The sequence below is a fragment of the Myotis brandtii genome, unplaced genomic scaffold, assembly GCF_000412655.1.
Source record: "Myotis brandtii unplaced genomic scaffold, ASM41265v1 scaffold385, whole genome shotgun sequence".
Lineage (NCBI taxonomy): Eukaryota > Metazoa > Chordata > Mammalia > Chiroptera > Vespertilionidae > Myotis > Myotis brandtii.
In genome coordinates this window covers 299,758-313,672 of record NW_005364785.1, presented here as the reverse complement: position 1 = coordinate 313,672, position 13,915 = coordinate 299,758, and positions in this window count along the sequence as shown.

Genomic DNA, 13,915 nt, shown 5'->3' with positions numbered 1-13,915 from the left:
ACTTAATTTCTATAGGTTTTGGTGGGTTTTTTAAAAAAAAGATTGCTTAGATGTCTACATAAAGAAAAAACAGTGAGCAAGGGAAGTACAGGAGACCTGCTTACAGACAGGGTCACATGGACAGATGGACAGACAACGGGAGGAAGAGGTCGGCCCTCAGTGACGTCCACTGAAATCAGATCATCACAGATTCTCCTGGCTTTCTTCAGTCTTCTGCTCCGTGACCTTCTCCAGCAAAGGAATCCTATCATAGACTGAATTTTTGTGCCCCCTCAACACGCATCAGTTGAAACCCACCCTGCAATGTGATCGTATCAAGAGGTGAGACCTGCCCATGACCATTCCACCTGGGGCTGCACATACTTGCTTTTCTATTCCAAGTTCTTTGCAGGACTTGAGCTGCAGCAGGTCCTACAGGCAGAGGTGGGCCCTGGCCTCGGGTCACACGGGGACAGCAGGCCACGGGAACAATAGGCGCTCCATGCTGTGATGCACTTTACTTCAATGGAACCTTCTCGTACCCCCTAAGTATTGTTCTGGGAATACACGCAGTGGTTCTCAACCTTCCTAATGCCGCGACCCTTTAATACAGTTCCTCATGTTGTGGTGACCCCCAACCATAAAATTATTTTTGTTGCTACTTCATAACTGTAATTTTGCTACTGTTATGAATCTTAATGTAAATATCTGATATGCAGGATGTATTTTCATTGTTCGCGACCCACAGGTTGAGAACCACTGGAATACAGTCTTATACATGATGGAAGTTGTGGATGTTTTAAAGTCAAAAAGAAATCCAATTCTACCAGCTGTGCTCTGAGCGGAGTTCCAGAGGGAGCCTGGTGGCACCACGTCTCTGTGGCCACAGGAACCGACCTGGTAGGGCTGCCTTTCAAGGATGGGTCAAAGCTGAGGCACAAAAGCTGTTTTCGCAGGGCAGTCTCCTTAAGTGAGAAAGCTCCAAACGGCTCCAGATAACCCACCTCCGTCCCCGTGCCTAGAACTCCAAGGAGGTCTCTGAAATTGCTGTTTGGGGTGTATGGCCAGCTGGGGTTCTGCAGAGAAGGGGGAACTCACTGCCCAGGCTGCTCACCTGAACTCGTGGCCCCAAAAGCTCCCACTCTCACCTCGACCACTGTTACCAGAGCCTCCCCTGCTATTTTGGCTTTAAATATAGTATCTGCAGGTGCTTCCCATTTTCATCCAAAATTTAGAAGCACTGATAAACAAGAGACCTGGTCCCAAAACAGAGCCAGGTGAACCTAAGAAAGGGAAGCGTGCATGTGAGAAGACTGTACAATTGTCTCAATCCCCTTGCCTCCTTTATGGCTTTCCTTAAGTTTGGGTATTTGGTGATTTGCTAGAAAATCAGGCAATGCTTTGTATATTACTAGTAAACTAGAGAATGCACTCTAAAACAGTGAACATAGATGTTGGGGGCGGGGGTGGTTTCTAGACAGTCGTTCCTATGGAAAAAGACATACGGGTTACGATTATTACAATAGCGTTACTAACTCAATGCCACAGCATGACTCACGACTATCAACCTACTTTTGCCCATCCCTGTACATCTGATGCTTTTGCCCATCCCTGTATATCTGATTCTTCTGTTTTTGTTCCTCCCTATTATGCAAGTCTTTCCGATTTGACCAGCTTGGCTAAACTAAAGTTCATCTAACATCTTTACGTCAGATACCTTAATTTCTTGCCGCATAACTGAGGGTACCATGTGCGGGCAGAGCAGGTGACTGCCTCTCTGATGCAAGTTGCAAATAACCATTCAAGTGACATGAAATCCTTCTCCTCCCCAGATCCTCGCACAGGGCCTGCCGTCAACAGCCCTCAAGACTGTCCAGCTTTAGGGAACATCAGCCTCACCTGGGAAACTGGTCTGGTCCTGGGCCCCATCCCCAGCGTTTCTAGTTGAGTAGGTCTGGGCTGGGGTCTGAGAATTTACTCTCTGCAGTTCCTAGGTGATGTCAATGCTGTCGGTGTGGCAGTAAATACAAATGTAGAGGTGAGGGGGAAATATAATTCTCCCTAAGGTGAAATAAATAAATAAATAAATAAATAAATAGAGACCTCTGCCACTCCCTTTTTTCTTTGAGCATTTACCTTAGAAAATTAGTCACTTACAAGCTCTTTGTCTCTTTGAAATGGATGTAAGCCTTTTTAAAAGCGAAGTGACAAGAAAATAAGTCTGAGATGTTCTAAATTAAAATTACAGCGGCGGGCGACCTATTCATAGATGCAAACAGCTCTGACAAAGGACTGCTCACACGCCTCGGTGTACGTGGGGACTTCAGATTCATTTCCAGGTGGTATTTCCACTGTTATTCTAAAGAGAGAATAGAATAGCCAGGTGCCTTCGAATCTCAGAGCCTCTGTTCTTACTCACTCATGAACTTCCCAGACTTGTCCACAGCCAGGGAAGTGAGCACACACCTCTTCCCTGGAGTCTGCACCTGTCCCAGAACTAGCCTCCCGCCACCTCCTGTCCCCTTTGCCTCGAGTTAATGTCCATTCGTTCAGGGCTTATATCTTTCTCCCCTCTGCTCAATATATAAATACGCTCACAAAACTCTGGAAGGATGAATGTGCTTGTCTCGTCTACCTGGCCATGTTGCTGGTGGCTTAGGTTTCATGCCCCAAGACCGGCCTTCCTTCTTTGCTAGCAAATAGATCCTTTCTTTTAAAAAGGCTCTCAAGCTTTAGCCGGTTTGGCTCAGTGGATAGAGCATCAACCTGTGGACTGAAGGGTCCCGGGTTCCATTCCGGTCAAGGGCACGGTTGCAGGTTCCCAACCCTGTTGGGGTGCAGGAGGCAACCAATCACTGTGTCTCCCTCACATCGATGTTTCGGTCTCTCCTTCTTCCTTCCAATATCCTCAGGTAAGGATTAACAAACAAAAAAACAAAAAAACAGGCTTTCAGCCATGGAAGCTAAAATTTTTTGTTTAACATAAGGCTCTTGCCAATTTTATAATCCAGAAATGTTTCCACAAGGACCAAGGAGCCATCTCTTTGAAACCCAGAAAGATAGGGCCCCATCTCTCAGAGTGCTGGGTCCTTATCGCCAACCTACCTCCCGTCATAGAGACATGAGACATTTCCTTTCTTTGGATAAAGGCACTTCAGCAAATGCAGAAAGTCATCCCCGTCACCAGGTGAATTTAGGAAGAACTGTGTGGCAAATAGTTCTGTGGAGCCCTCTGAGTTGGGGAGCAATTATGAATGGTGACCTTGAGAATGCTTATGTAATGGGTTATATCTGCTTGGCTATATGAAAGTGGGAGGTTTCTCTCTGTCTTTGTCCTCTCTTAGTGGGTTGCCTGGGATACATGTCTCATTCTGGTTTCGTGCCTATTCAATAATAGGCACTATTTCCTTTCTCTTCTACCTCAGGGAGAGGATATCTGGGTTGGCCGGGTGTTTTGGTTTTCCTATGTGGTTTTTGTTTGCTCCAAGATTTCTATATTAAATAAATTTTACATCTGTGATGTTATGCCATGAAATTAACATAATAATTAAATTTATCTGAGTGTGTTTAGTTGTCTGGGATTTTTAAACACATATATGAATTAAGTATCGGGAAGGAGGAATAGTTCTGGAATATTCTGGATAATATTTAACACAATTGATCAACTCTTATAGGCCTTGGCTTCTCCATCTGAAAAATGAGGATTATGTAACTCATGTATAAATCAATCACAGGTTTTAAAAGATGTTCAAACATCTTTTCAATATGTTCCAAAATAGAGTAAATATCTGACTTAATCACACACCTGTATCTCCATGCCCTCTGGCCACCTATAGGCCACCTATAAAGCTTTCTTCAAATGAAACTGAAACTTCTTTTCAATCTATGGCTCTCTGTTAAGAAGAAAGCGAGCACACGCGCACACACCCACACACACCCACACACCCACACACCCACACACACACACACACACACACACTCGTTCATGCCTTTTTCTGTGATTTCCAAGAAGTGAGAAATACAAAAATAAATACATGGGTCTATTTGACATTGGTATAAAGACAGCACTCTACCTCATTCACATTATCTAATTTATTTCTATCAGCAAAATACTCAGAGATTTGCTGATTGGGCGTGTAGGGTTTATTTTTTAAAATAAACAATGTACTTTAAATCCTAAAAACAAATATTTTCTATACTTACTTTTACTTACATTTGAAGAATGCCATAGCAATGAATAATGGCCTCATAACAGAGATCAATAATACTTTTCATTGCATTAACATTTTTATCAACCCTAAATTCAAACAGGGTCATACTAAGATAACCATGAGCAAAAGAAACAGGAGGTCATCTCTTCTCTAAATCCCTACATTACACCTCACTATTAGACTAAATATCATATAGACCTTAGAAGGTATATTTTGTTAAATTGAGATTAATGTTAGCAATTTGGTATTTACCACCAACCACACAAGAATTTCCCAAAGTCCTAAGATCCTGAGGACAATGAAGAGCACAGATCTGGATCAACAGATCTGGCTTTAAATCCGGGCTTCACCATTAACCGACAATGCAAACTAGGTCAGGTTATTTAATCTCTCTGCAACGTTTCCTTAACTAAGAGTGAATTAAAATTAAGTGAGATACTACTCTCAAGAAAGAGTAGCCGTTAAATATTGTGATGGAATTGTTCTATCCAGCTCTGTCATTCCGAGGTCTCAGGGTTCTAAGCTTTGTAGTTGCCAGTGTCTCAGTTTAAGATCTTGGTAATGGTTTTGTCGTGTGTGTTTTTTTTTAAGAAAGAAAATAGGAGAAATTGGCAAAATGCTCTCAGAAATTATCATGTAATCAAAAGCCTGATTTCCAAAAGAGGCACGGATTCTTCAGTTTGTCCCTTTAAGAAAGTAGAGCTCTGAGTCCATCACTCAAACAAAAATAAAACCAAGACGCACCACAGCTCGTTCTGATCAGAGAGATGTTTTGCTTGCAACACAATTTATCACCCTATAGTACAAATCAGCATCACTACAGCCTGTTTCAAATTAATTAAAAGACATTCCTTTCCATCCAACATATAATCAAGGCAATTTATTTCCAAACATAATCAAGAAATTATGTAAAGGTAGATTAACTATATGAGCAACTTTTTCATATGTGCAGTTGATTTATTTTCATATCTTTTTTTATGTTTTAAATGAGGATTCTAAAAGACAGGGTTTTCCTAAATAACTCACTCAGCAGAGTCTTGAAATACTCCTTTAGAAGAGAGGACACTCCACCTAAAGCAGCTCCCGGACTGTGGGGCGGGTGGGGGCACCTTGTGAACTCATGGGCCTGCAGCCGCAGCTGCATTCGGGATGCCTGGAACCCTGGGCCAGAATTACTTCTGAACCCTCAGAAGAGGTCAAAAGGAATGAGGAAAACATGATCATTCTTTCTTTTAATCAAGCTTGGAGCTGGGTATTTTAGTCCAGCTGAGGACCAGATCTCTAGCAGCTCTTAGGATAGGAGAGCAGTGGGGAGGAAAACTGCCAGCCATGTTTGTTCATCTCCACTTTTCTGGGGGGAAAACACTGTTCACTTGCAATATTCACTTCCATAAAGAGGACTGGTACCCTCTGCTGAGAACCAAATAAGAGCCTCATGGAGACAGCAGACACAGCTGCCTCGGTTGCAAATGGGGGTTCTAATCCTTGGTCCCAAATCTCTTCACCAGCATTTCCTGGGCCCTTACATTGACTCCTGAGTCATTCCAATCAACCCCCCTCTGATAGAGAAACATTATACACAAGGGCAACATGATGGCACCATGAACAGTTCTCACCCCCATTTACCCATTATCTTCACAATTAAGGATCCTGTGATCATACACTTCTCCACACCTCCATGGAGTCCATGTACTGAAAGATCTTGCTAATCAAACTTAGGGCATTTATTAACCATCCCTTAATCCCATTTTTTTTCATTCGTGAAGGACATATCAAATGACAAGCTCTGGTCGGCACAGGGCTACCAACATCATCACCACAGTGAGTTGGTATAATTCCAACCAATTGCCAGTAAGAGTGGTTCAGAGCCAGAGCACCTGGCCTAGAAACTCAGCTCTGCCAGCTGCCAGCTGTGTGACTTTGGGCAAGTTATACAGCCTCTCGGTGCCTCCATTTTCTCATCTGTAACACATAGCCGTCCCTTCCCAGTGGGCTGTTGGAGAGACGTAAGAGATATAAGTTAATTTATTTAAAGAACTTATAATCGTGTCTAACATATAGTAAATGCTCACTTATGAGAGCTCTAATTTTTTAAACAGCTTAATTTCTAGAACTGTCTCCAGGAAATATTCCTAGAAACTTGTGTCCCTAGATGTTTGGATCTACGTGAAGAAGTTCAAGGCCTTTTAAAGTTTCACCTTGTTTTTATGTAGTCCACAATGCAGCTCTCATCACGATAATTCACTGTAGCTTTAATACCATCCTGGTCAAAGTGAGGTGAGAATAAAAATTATCTGTAGTAGACTGTGTCCACAACACTAAACTCTAGATCTTTTAAATTTACTGTCTCTTCATTCATAAAGAGCCACTGGGAAGTACATATTGTTTCCATTTCCCCCATTTTATTTGAAAATTCAAGATATGAGATTTTGTCTGATAGAAGCCAGACACTTTGGGGAGTAGTGGGTTATAAAGGGGCAGGAGAAGTCACTGGGTTCAATCAGATGTCTGAGGGAAATAGCTCAAATGCCCTACCTGGAAAACTATGTTAGTATGCCCACATGACATGAAGAATGCAGGAAATTTTGACGTAAGGAAATTGGCAGTGGCCCAGTCTTTCCAGTGCTGAAATGGATAACTATGCAAAGGGTGAGAGAGAGTTGGACTATACCACCCCACTACCAGCCATCCTCGGGGCCCCCAGCACTTGGAACACTGTTCCCAAAGGCTGACCCTGTAGACAGACACCACGCCCCGCTCCCCGCCAACCAGTTTCCAACACTGGCTCTGTAATCTTGAGAAGTTACTCTGTGGCTTGAGTTCCTCATTAGTAAAACAGAGTTAATGAGTTAATGTATGTAAAGCTCCTAGAACAGTGCCTGGCACAGACTGTATTATGTAAATCTAAATTATTGCCTTTATTTAAGAAACCTAAAATAAAAAATAGGTTCCTGAGCTTCTGCCCAATCCTAGTGAGTCAGAATCTGCAAACCTCTCCGAAATGATTCTGATGTGCAGCAGGTTTGGGGACCAGGGGTGGGCACCTTGACTTTCAGTGAGATTAGCACTTGGTCATCTTTTTAAAAATATCTCTGAATGGCCCAGGAAGAGAAATATGAGACACTTTGATGGATCAAGACCACTAAGCGCTGAAGACCCTCAATAAACCAATTAGATGCCTGTAAAATCCTGTTGTAGCTAGATAAAGAGGGGTGCAGGCAAGTCATGTCTGTTGCTTGTTTTCCTCGTGAAAGGCACCTCCTAAAGTTCCCTTGGCAAACACTTCCCATGGCTGATGTGCAAACTGAGCTGCAATAGCAGGTTACTGTATTTGTCCAGGCGAATTTACAACTAAACGCAACTTGGGTTTATGTCAAAACAGGCGAAAAATGGGTTCCCACGCTGATTTCACAGAGATGTGGATTTGTGAAGAAAGTTCATTGAAATCACAACGCTGAAAACTGAGCCTTGTAAAGCACCACCCACCACCTCTGTTCAGTTTGTGGTGGGAAAGATCAGCATGTGCCCTTTATGCTTGGCTTCTGGACCCAAGGGGGCTTTTTCTTCTCAAATGATATCCTTGGGATATCAGTTTCTTCCTCTGTAAAATGAGGGAGTGGAACTAAACAGTCTCTGAAGTGTCTTCCAACTCCAAATTGGATGGCTTTCTGAAGTGGCCAACCCAGTTTCAAATTGCCCATTGGGAGCAGCATATAGAACACTAGAGGCCCGGTGCACGAATTCATGTATTTGGGGTGTGGGGAAATGTGGGGTGGGATCACGGGAGGTTGGCCTGCAAATATACTGGAAAAAAGAAAGGCTTCTTAGATGTCACAGGGATTTCAAATTGTTATAAAAGTTTCTGTCTGCTTTTCACTTCCAACCTTACCTTGGCATGGACCTGTAACAAACAGCTCAAAACGGAACAGAAGGACGATAGCATGTGGCTTGAGAAATATCATAATTGAGTAAGAGAACATGATGTTTAATTGGGAATGAAACCTCCTAATATTATAGGAGTTTATAATATTATACAGTGTTATGTTCATAAGTTCCAGACAAATCTCAACACTCTTTCAACACATTTTTTTCTTTACCCTGGCTTTAAGCTGTGGAGACTGGAAGAGAAGCCTATAAAGCCAAAACCTAAGATTCGGCTCCTATCCTTCCATCCCCTAAACCTCCCCATATCTAAGCCCTCACTGAGTCTCATCAACTCCAGAAAAGATCCTGAATCCATCCCCCTGCCTCCACCTCCACCATTGACACCCAAGTCAAGCCACCATCACCTACCACCAGACCTGGCAGGTCTCCCTGCTTCTTCTCTTGACCCTGCTTCTTCTCTTGACCCAACTCAACCCCATCAAGCAGATTTGATCTCTTAAAATATAAGTTTATCAAAGGCTTAAAAAGAACAACCCAAGGGTTTCCTGTAGCACTGAGATTAGAAACCAAGTCCTGACCATGAGCAACAATGTCATACAGTCTCTTGATCCCCCAACCTTGTCACCTGGTCTCCAGCAACCTCTGCCTCCCGCACCTGCCCTCATTACCCTCTAGCCACATAGGTTTTCATGTCCCTCTGGTCACCAAGCCTGTTCCTACCTTAGGGTCTTTAACTTAGCTACTGGTTCACCCAGGAACACTCTTTCGCCAGGTCATTGCAAGCCTGGCTCCATCTTGCCATTCCAGTCTCAGCTTTCCTGTAATGTTCTCAATAAGTTTCACCCTGAGCACCTAAATGCTCTATTGTACTTCATCCAGATTGGCGTGCATCGTAGCATTTATCAGTAATATGCACTCTACCTTGTTCACTGCTGGTGCCTTGCATATCCTAAGCACTCAACAAATATCTATTGTCTACAGGAAAACTTTCAACACTGCAGAAGTGTGTGCTTAGTTGCTACTTAGCAATATGAAAAAAAATAACTAATTCATTTCAAACATGGGGCAATAAAAGAAGCTGAGGGATTTGTTTGCTGACTTCCTTGGGATTTAATTACATGGAGGATTGTGATGAAAAGAAGGAAGAATATTGTAGTACATTATGGTGTTAATGTGTGGGAGTTTCATTGTTTACCCTTGTCTCCTTCCTAGGGTTTTATTAATGAGCCAACTATCTTGTAAGGGAAAATGTATTACAATGAGTTCCATTTGGTTGTGGATCAAGATAAAAATAACACAGTGTAATTTAAATGAAATGATGTTTGCTCGGTGAATGGCAGACCCATTTAACACTTGCTTCTCTTCTTATGCGCTTTGGCGGTGCACACCCCAAGTTGAACAGACTCAGCCTCCCTCCCATCTAGCTCATGGGAGGAGGTAGATGAGCCAGCTGCTCAACAGTCCAACACGCTTTGCAAAGACTCGCCACCTTGCCTGGCAGCTTTTGAGTGTTAGTGGGTCTTTTGACAGCTGCCTCTGATTTTCTGGGCAGGTATCCACCACCTGGTTACTTCTCAGAAGCAGCTTCATGGACCAAAGCAGGGCACCGATCCCAGGGAGGCGGCATTCCCCTTCAACAGATAACCTTCAAAAGAAGGGCAGCACCTTACGCCCACCTGTGTCAACTGCCAGCCGCCCACAACAGAGAGCACAGCGGTGGGAATGCCCCCGTTATCACCGGCTTTCATCGCTGTGATGGAGAGGAGCTGCTCTTGTGGGCTGAGAGGGATAGATTTCAAGGTTTCTTTGCCTTTGATGTCAACCCTTCACCACCACAAGATGAACATGTGCCACCTGTGGTGTGGCAGAGTGTCTAACAGGGGAGTGGGATAAGCAGGGAAAGGCATATGCAGGTATTTGCCATTGGTGCCATCTCTCCCCAAAGAACATGGAGCTCAACTTCTAGAAAGTATGAAGAATGTTTATTGGCTTCTCTTCTGAGCTATGAAAGGTCAATACGTTATTTGCAGCAATGAATGTAGCTAGTGCATTACTGGGTCACTACTTGGTTCCCTGGCATATTGCACTGACTTCTCTGTCCTGTGTCAAATCTGCCTCTCTGGGATGTTGTAAAGTATTTTTTTCCTTCTCCCCAAGTTCACCTAAGATGATGCTGAAAGTATGACACCTAATTGATACTTAGCATGTTTTTAATACTTTCTATTTTGATCAGTTATTGCTTAGGATGCAATGACTGTCACATTTTGAGAAAACAAGCATGGAAGCACAGTTTTCACAAAGTTTATTTTCTCATTGCGATGGCATTGGACTGGTTATTTATTGATACACAGCATACTAGACCTTAACTCAGCACAATGAGAGCTGATCACTTTGAGTACCAACTATGGAAAACTCTTTGTGATGCTTACAAACTGAGGACAATACCAGTAATAAGATATCACCCAGTGGCCTCCCATAATTTGATGCTTACAAACTGAGGACAATACCAGTAATAAGATATAATGGGCTCATTCACACTGACAAATACAGAAGCCATGATGTAAATAAAGAAATTTTCCAGAAACACTATGACTGACATTTCACACAGCCTCTGACATGTAAGGGTCCTATTGTGTTGTGAACACAAAGAATCTCAAGTCCAACACCCAAGCCCTTATTCACGACATGCATATATTCTTCTCTTTGTCTTAAAACCCCTTCTCAGAGTTCTGTGCACCTGCATGTGAGCAGCCAGGTGTTCAGCTGTTTAAACACAAACAACAGCCAGCATGCATTTCTCTCTGCTACTTACACCTGGCGGATGGGAGTGGGGATGGGGGAGGCAGATACAGATGCTACAGGCAAAGCCCAAAGGCCAGAACAATAAATGGGAAGACCACTGAACAAAGACAAAAGCTGCGTGATTTTTCCCCTGAGAAATGTTAGCAAACTCAATTTTCAGCAAAACAAAAAAGCAATACAGACTAATCTATAAAACTTAGATTTGAAAGTAAGTTGGAAAATTATATATATTCATCAAAAATGATTAGCGTCAAATGCATCAAAACAGTGACCAAAACATTCAAAGAAAGGCATAAACTAGTCTTCAGGAACTCAGCCTCTCCAGGAATCAGCAGGCCTTTGTTCTCCAAATCTAAGTCCTCTGCAAGTCTGAGACACTACTAACCCATTTAAACCCAGAGGACTTAGAAAATCATTTTTGCAAGGATATCTGATCCCATGGTGTGTGTTTTTTCAAGTCCCAATCTGTATGATTAAAATATTTTCGAAGGAAAAAGAAGATGAGAATAATTAGTGGGTTTTTTCTGCCTGGTTGTTAAACACCCTAATTACTTCAAGCGCCATTACCGCCACTTGCACATAAGCCGTCTTTTGAAACTACTTTTCAATCTAAACTAAAATTGATGCTAAGTTCTTCTGAGGGTATAGCCAATATTAATACAATTTGGAGAGTCGCTGAATTTACTCTTTTTATCTTAACGTGGATGTCAATATTCTAAGTGCACACAATGGAGCTAATCTACTACCATCTGAAGTGGAACCAACACCAAAACCTCTTCAAAGAGACTGCACATTTTTTATAAACGTGAAAAGTATTATAATTATATATCATGTACCATAACTTTTACTACTGATTTGCCATTATTCAGATACTAAAATGTCTTTCTATTTCCCTTTACGCAAAATTTACTTACTGTAGAATTATACTGCTGGGTCTTTTTTCCCCTCCCACTTTTCACTGGATAGAATTGCTTGTGTCTGATTGTTAGCTCAATAAATCATTCTGGTGCAGCTTGTGCAGACATTTTGCATTAGTTTCTTTACTATACTTTCAATGAGCTAATAAATCATGGCATTAATTATTCGTTTCTATAATAAACTGTAACCAAGAAACCAGACACTAGATAAATATTGGTTGAATACGAAAATGGGAATGGGATCCATTATTGTCAGCACTCCACCTGGGCTCTGGAAGCAAATGAGGTCAGTGGTGAGCACATAATAAGCAAGAGACAGTGCTTAGCTGAAGCTGTAAGGATGCATGAGAGTTGGTGCTTGCCCCCAGGGTCAGATGGGAAGACATGTACACGAATGGCTAGGATACAAGGCAGAAGGTGGGAGCACCCATAGTGCTACAAAATGATAGCAAGGTTCTGGGGAAGGTGAAATGAAAGCTGGTTGGGAGGATCAGAAAGGCTGCATGAAGGAGGCAACCCTTGTGGTGCATCATAAAGGATGAGAGGAAATGCACGGGGCAGAAATGAAGGGGGATCATCCAGAAAGAAAGAACAGTAAGAAGAAAAGCGTGAAGGTGGAAGGCAACCTTCAGGAGCCACGTGTAGTCAGTGTTGTCTGTAGCATGGGGGTCCATGGGAAAAGAGCCTTGAATGCTACATTGAGAAGTTTTCACAAATTCAATAGACAATGAGCAGCTAGTGGTGGTTTTGAAACAAGATAGCAACATGAAGATTCATATGAAATCAATGTGCAAAACAAGCTAGAATGGAGAGAATCGAGACATTTAGAGACTAATTGGGAAGCAAGAAGACTCCCAGGAGGGGATAAGTAAAAATGAAGGCTTGAAGAGTGGCAAGGGGGGATACAGAGAAGAGACTGGAATCAAAGGTACTACAGAGGCAAAACAATACTCTGCTAACCAATGTAGTGTCGCAAAACAACACTCTGCAACAGGAACATTGGGAGGAGGAGGATCTGCTTTTGAGGATGGAGCTCCTAACACATGAATGCTCTATACATACCAAAGGCAACCCAGCCAGAGACCCAGCACCCTCATGCATCTCTCCCCTCCCTGTGCCAGGGGTCCTAGCTCTCAACTAGCTACCACATGGTCACATTTGAGGCTTTCTACAACACGATAGAATATGCAAAACCCTCCTGACATCTCGCTCCACTTCCTATTGCTCATTCATTCAACATAGTAAGCGCAAGTGCTTATTACCATCAAGAGGCACTATCTCACACTCTCAAGGATAAGACACTCTCTTCACTTTTTCTGCCTAATAGTCTCGTCCTGATGCAACTCTGTTTTTCCCCCCATGGAAATGGCTTTACTGTTTTGTAGATTTAAAACTAAACTAAAAAATTTTTTAAAGAAAATAATACATTGCAATTAAAATGTGGAAGATAAAGTTGGGAAAAAATCTCAGAAAATAGAGCAAAATCAGGGGGTAAGATAGAAGAGAGTACAAAAATACTAGAGTAGCAATCTAGGAAGTTCAGCATCCAAAACATGAACATTCTGGAAAGGAGAAAATAAAAGGAAGAAAAATCATCAAAAAATAATTCAAGACAGTTTCAATAATAATAACAATAACAATAATAATTCAAGACAACTTCCTAGAATTGAAGGACATAGGTTTTCAGACTAAATGGCTACTTAGTGCCCAGCACAAAGGACAAAATAGACCTATGCCAACACATGTCTCCATTTTCAGAATACCAGGGATAACAAGGTCATATGAACTTCCAGAGAGAAAAGTGTGAAGGTCCTTCACATTCCAGCCCTGCACACCCCTCCATCCAGGTGACCTCTCCCAGTACAATACAGCCCTACCCGCTTCCTACCATCCTCCATCAATTGAAGTCAGATCACGTTCCTCCTCTGCTTAGAACCCTCTTGTGGCTCACAATGCACTCAGAATAAGTAAAAATATAAAGAACACAGGGGAATTAGGCTTTCAAACCACCTCTAAAGTTTGATGACTCTTCTGAGCATTAACATTATTAAATGAAATGATAAAGGATTCTGCTTTACCGAGAGCGACAGTGACTGGGGTGAAAGTTTGTGAAAAGGGGTT